Raw genomic sequence first — 6,409 nt, forward strand, 5'->3', positions numbered from 1 at the left:
GAGGCGCAGCACAGCTGCGATCCTTCGAAGAGGCGCAGCTGCTACTGCGTTTCTTCTCGATGTCTGACCTCTGCTGTTTCATAAATACGGTTTTAAAAGATGGATTTTAAATCGGTTTTTGAACGTGCTTTTGATATAGATCTACATTAATGATACAAAATAAAAATTACAATCAATAAAAATGGGATTTTACACCGAGTTACATGTTTGACGGAACGAGATTGACTAAATTTATCGTTTAGTGATTGCTCGACTCGAATATGCATGGAAAGTGCCCTCGTTAGAGGATTTAGTAAATTGATTAGGTTGATTAAAGGTGGAGTTGGTCAAATTGGTCGGTCTATGCAACGTGATTGGGACTCAGAAATATCTGAGCTTACGTGGTTTATTGATCAAGCACGTAGGTGTCGAAAGCAATAGCGTAGTCTAGAATGCAAAGAGAGAGAAAGAAGGGGCGGAAAACTCGCGTGCCAAATATGGAGGCCAAAGATCTCTATTTATACTAAACATATGGAAGAGTATAGGAATGACACGGATTTGGAAACAAATCACGGAAATATTCTGAAAAGTATGAAAAGAGGGCTGGAGAAGAGGCGCAGCAGCCACTGCGACCCTTAGAAGAGGTGCAGCACCTGTTGCGTCCTTTCCCAGAGGTTTCCTCCTCAGCAAGAAAGATTTCCGCGTTTTACTATGGAATTTCGGTAGATCTACACTTCCTTATTCCATAAAACACAATATACGGAAGATATTTACTTAAAAAATATTAATTTTAATTAGGAATAAATATCCAGCGAATTCTAGAACATTCCGGAATATTCCAACTTGGCATTTAAACGGTTTTTAGAAAATGAAGCGATTTTTGACCCGGACTCTGTTATGTCCATTTTATATATACTTTTACCCCTCATTTTAGCTCGGTTTCTATTGTTTATCATACTTTAATTAGTATATTTTTGAACTAACCTTGTGATCTAGGTGTATTGTTGTGTTTGTTACGTTTTTGTAGGAATCTAAGCTTGTAGAGGCTTTTTCCTATCATTTTGTACACCAAGTCCACTTAGCTAAACAAGACCAAGTGTTGGACTAAGCATGGAGTATTGGAATGGGATTTGCATGAAGAAATTGGTGGATCAATATGTTTAATTCAAATATTGTCAAAAGCAAAGTCAAGCCCAACTCAAAGTCCAAGTCAAAGAGAAAAGAATAAGATTCCAAGCTACCTAGGATGCCAAGGGATTAGTGATTAACCGGGTGATTAATCTCACAATTAATAACCAACATAGGATTCTCCAAGTAATTAAGAGGAGAATTAAGGCAAATGACCCGAATCCCACGTCCCCGATCGGGGCCCCCCAACCCCGATCGGGGTTGCATGCCTCTTGGTGATTTACGTTTCACCTCCCTCTCCTATAAATAGGAGAGGCATTTCAAGGCTTAGGCATCTCTTATCTCATACTTTACGTCTCAAATTCTTACATAGCCTTAAGCAATAATTCTCTCATTAGTTTTCATATTTTGTTTTCAATATTGTTAAGCATTTGGTTCTTAAACATTTGGTTATTTATACATTCAAGCATTTGGTTACAATTTGTTCTTCTATACAAGTTATCTTCTATTAAGGTATTCTTATTTCTAGCTTGCAATTTTATATTTCTATTTAAGTTTACATATAGTTTATAATTAAAGTACTTAATTTAGAATACATTAGTATTATTTCTTTTACATGTTATATCACCTAGTTTATATAAATCATACAACCATGTTTTACATTTCTTACAATATAGTTTGCAATTTACATTCTAATATGAGTAGCTAAATTTCCTAGTCTAAGGGCTAGGGAGCCATGCAAAATCAAGTATACAACATGTTAAAATAGGTTGATAATAATATTGTTCATATTGCTTCTATCACATGCTTGTGCCATAATGTTTAATCTTTATTTAAGGCCTTATTCAATTGATTAAGTTTGTTCATTTGTTCTAAAGTCGAGAGGCACGGAATTGAATTAGACTAAGCATGTATAGTAGGACGACCTAGTCATGAACGAGAGTTTCTCTAGGACCCAGTCTGTGGTTGACACTAATGTCGTAAGGTGGATGTCTCTAAACCTAAGCAATTGACAATGTTTTTAATATCGAGTTTAACATAATTATATACTTACCTTTGCATGTGAGACCCGACCCCCTGAGACTCCTTTTTATTATATAATTTACATCATAATTTTCATTAGTCCTCAAACCAACAACAAACAAACAAAACGAAATCGACCTTGATAAGAATCTTTCCATACCATTTCTATTCCCGTTTCTTTGTGTTCGACCCCTATTGCTACATTCATTTATTGTTTAGGGTAATTATATTTGCATAGGTACACGACAAGCCTATCAAATTTTGGCGCCGTTGCCGGGGATACGGTTTTATTGCGTTTTGAATTGTCAATTTTTATCTTGTTTTCTTTTGTCTTGAGGAACACTTGTTCCTTGAGACCGTTACTTATCATTTCTCTAGAAATTGTTGTCTTATGCCCATGTCCTCTCGTCGTGGAGAATTGCTTTCACCGGATTCCGATCCCGAGAAAACCTTTAGGAGAAGACGGCGTTTTTGGAAGCAAGTGAAAGAGGCCTCTTCCCCCGTACAAGTTGAAAGTGCTAGAAAGTCTTACTTAGACGATCTAGAAGCCCTTGAAGAGGAGGGGGTTTCAAGTTCATCATCTCCACCACCACCACCATCTACTACCAAAAAGATGGTGAAACTTTCCGAACACTCAAAGCCCACCGTGGCCATGCTTCCGGCCGGTATCACAACTACTCAAATCACCGCGCCGGACTTCGAGATCAAACCGGCTTTCATTAGCCTTGTGTAGAGGAAGCAATTTAGGGGAAGTCCTTTGGAGGATCCCAACTTGCATGTGTAAAATTTCTGTGATTATTGCTCCATGATCCGTCAAACGGGCGTCACTCAAGCCCAAATAAGGGAAATACTTTTCCCTTTCTCTTTGAAGGACAAGGCCAAGCTTTGGATCAATAGCCTTGACTGCACCGCCATGGGAATCACCAATTGGGAGACTTTGGCTCTTGCTTTCTATCAAAAGTTTTTTCCACCGGAGAAAATTCAAACTTTGAGGAGCCAAATCACCGGATTCCGTCAACAAGCTCGAGAGAGCTTATATGAGGCTTGGGAGAGGTACAAGGAGCTACAAAGACAATGCCCACATCATGGTCTAGATGATTGGTTTCTAGCAATAACATTCTACAATGGATGTTGTGCCGAGTCCCGAAGGATTCTTAATTCCGCCAACAATGGGCGGTTTGATCAGATTGACACCGACCTTGCTCATGCCACGATCAAATCTATGGCGGTCCATGATGCACAATATGTCAATTCCCGAATTGTGCCACCCAAAGGTAAAGAAGAATCCTCTAACAACTCCATTTTGTTAGCTTAAATTGCCTTACTCCAACAACAATTGGCGGAAAGAGATGCTAGAGATTCCGTTCAACAACTCAATGCCATGTCTTTGGTCGTGTTCCCTTTGGAGGGTTTAGTTTTCGGTACTTGTCGTTAGGAGCACCTAGACCAAAACACAATTTATAACTTCACAAACAACTCTATACTTAGTAAAGAGGCAAGTAAAGGTCGGATCCCAAGGGACGGGAATTAAGATGAGATTTTCAATTGTAACTAGCGGTGTCTAAGGGTGTCACAATTTGGGGTTTGAAGTAGAAGATCACTAAACTAAAAAACAATGAAAGTAAACAAGCAAGATGATTAAAAAGGGATGTAAACAATTGATAAAAGGCACTAGGGTGTCATGGAGTCATAGGGGATTCATGGGAATTGCTCATACAAACATATTCTCAACTTATAAGCAAGCAATTATTGTTGTGATGGATCGAGTTGGTTTATATCTTACAATCCTAGGAAATTTTGGGTCCCGGAGCCGAATCGATTAGATTGTACAACACCTACAAGTCGACTTAATCTTCCCTACTCAACTATATGCATGGTCTAATGAGACTCAAGTTGGTTTATGTCTTACAAGTCTCATTGAAAAGATAGGTGATGGATAAAAAATGCAAGGATTCATAGGCTCGCATTTCATCAAACATAACATGTGCATAAGTTGAGATCACAACAAGCAAGCAAATAAATTATGAAAACATATTAATTTAAGCATGAATCAACCCTCATGTTGGTTTCCCCTAATTACCCATTAACCCTAGCTAAGGAAACTACTCACTCATTATCATGTTGAACATGCTAGCAAGGTTGACAATCATACCAACAAAGTGAAACATGATGAATAAATGAAGATAATTAACAATAATTAAAAAGGGATTAAGAGAATTATACCTACTAATGATTCCAATAATAAAGCAAAGAATAATAGAAATACTTGATGATTGATTGGAAGGTTGTCAATCTCCCAATAATAACCCAAATAATCTTCAATTACCCAAAACAAAGGATGAACAAGAGAGAGATTAAGGAAATGAAACTTGTATTAAAACTTGATTAAATATTGATTACAAGATTAAAGAGAGATTTGATTGATATTAACTACACTAAAGATTGCTAAGAAAAACATGCTCTTCTAATTAGACTAATGGGGTATTTATAGTGGGGATTAGTTACATAAATTAGGGTTTACTAAGGGCTTAAATGACGATTAAGTCCTTGAGGAATCGTCGTTCTCTAGGGAGACTTCGGTCTCCTTTTCGTCGGTCTTAGAAAAATATGCGCATCCTTCCTTGAAACTTGTAGAAGACGAAATGGCTGACAGACAATCCGGGCGTCCAGGGCACGGGACGGGCGGATTCTGGTGATTCTGGACGGGCGTCCAGCTGGGGAAGACGCTCGGATTGGGGGTGTTTTGGACGGGCGTCCACTGGGGGAAGGCGCTCGGATTGTGGTTGCTGGACGGGCGTCTTGTGGACAATCCGCTCGGATTGTCTTACAGCTACTTTCCTTCTTCTTTCCTTCCTTTTTCTTCATAGAATCCTTAAGGATTTCCTCGGGGATGCAAGGATCTTTTCTCATCATTGCCCATCTACTATAGTATATACAAAGGCCTTTTAATCTTGTCTTCTCTTTGATGCTTGGTCATTGAATTCAATCAATTTAGCTTCATTTTGCCATGAAAATGCAAGGTTTGCACTTCTTTCCTCCCAAGGACACAAAACCTCAAAGAATATGCAAAACAAAGGACTAAAGACAATAAATGACCCAAATATGCACTAAAAAGCATGGGAACAAGGCTAATTCGGGCACTAAATATGCTCTAATTATGGTCACATCAAATATCCCCAAACCGAACCTTTGCTCGTCCCGAGTAAAGAAGTGACAAAGACTAGGACCGTTATTTAAAGTAACCTAATAGCATAGCCGATATGAGACAATTAGCGGGTCTCACTCCGCCCCTTCAACTCACAACAAGACAACCATGAGGTAGGATGCCTTCTTGCAAGGCAAGGTGGGTCTTGCCAAAATGGCGACACATCCAAACATTAAGGCACACAAAATAAAGTAATAGATGCATATACAAAAGAATAGCCACTTTCCTCATCTAAGTGGCGGAAATTATCTACAAGGGAAGCAATTCAAGGGTACACACTCCTTCATAGATGCAATTTCTTCAAACTACTAAGCTTAGAAGGATACCAATAAATCACCTCCAAATTGTGTCAAGCTAGGGTACCTTTGTCCTCAATCGTTAAATGCTTTCGTCAAGAGTAAACTCCCTATGGTGTTAGAAACACTGGAGGATCGCGGAATTCCCCCTCTTGCCTAGACAAGAAGAAGGGTCGTCCCCTCTCTACCATGCACAAAAATGGATACGATGGATAAAGGGATCAATAGATATTTGAGTTTCATTTGGGAGTTTGCTTTTGTTTTTGTTTTTCCCCCCAATTTCTTGTGGCATTTGACATTTGAGAATACTTTCTTTTGCCATTTCTTTTGATTTTTGGCATTTCAATACTTGACAACTTTTTTGCATTTCTTTGCATTTTCTTTTTGAACATTTTCAAAGTCACCCCATATGTAGTGAGGGTGCCTTATTTTTGAAGCATTAGGAGTCTATTTTTGCTCCTCTTTTAATTTGATGCATTTTGCAAACTTTCTTTCACTTTTCATTTCATTGAACTCAAATCAATTTCTTTTTGTGCCCATTCCCTTTGATGACAAAAATGTGGTAGAACATGGATGATGGATGCATGGTTTCAAGGGTCACCTTGGAATAAACGGTAGCCAAGGAGTTATCACACCACAAGGTACTCTTGACTAGGCCTTAATCCATGGGTCAAAGGATACTAGCATGACACATCCTAGGGTGTTTTATAAGTATTCTAATAAGCAAAGTCTTAAGAAGAAAAAGCATCTACTAGGGCCTATATACAGTTGTCAAGCT

The 6,409-nt window shown here is 38.5% G+C and overlaps 1 non-coding gene across 1 annotated transcript; it reads right to left on the reverse strand.

Annotated features, from left to right (window-relative positions):
* Positions 1-3,113: 3,113 nt before the first annotated feature.
* On the reverse strand, positions 3,114-3,222 carry LOC141624479 (small nucleolar RNA R71). Its single transcript, XR_012534286.1, has one exon. It is a non-coding gene; the product is annotated as a small nucleolar RNA R71 (small nucleolar RNA).
* Positions 3,223-6,409: the final 3,187 nt, after the last annotated feature.

The sequence above is a fragment of the Silene latifolia genome, chromosome X (assembly GCF_048544455.1).
Source record: "Silene latifolia isolate original U9 population chromosome X, ASM4854445v1, whole genome shotgun sequence".
Lineage (NCBI taxonomy): Eukaryota > Viridiplantae > Streptophyta > Magnoliopsida > Caryophyllales > Caryophyllaceae > Silene > Silene latifolia.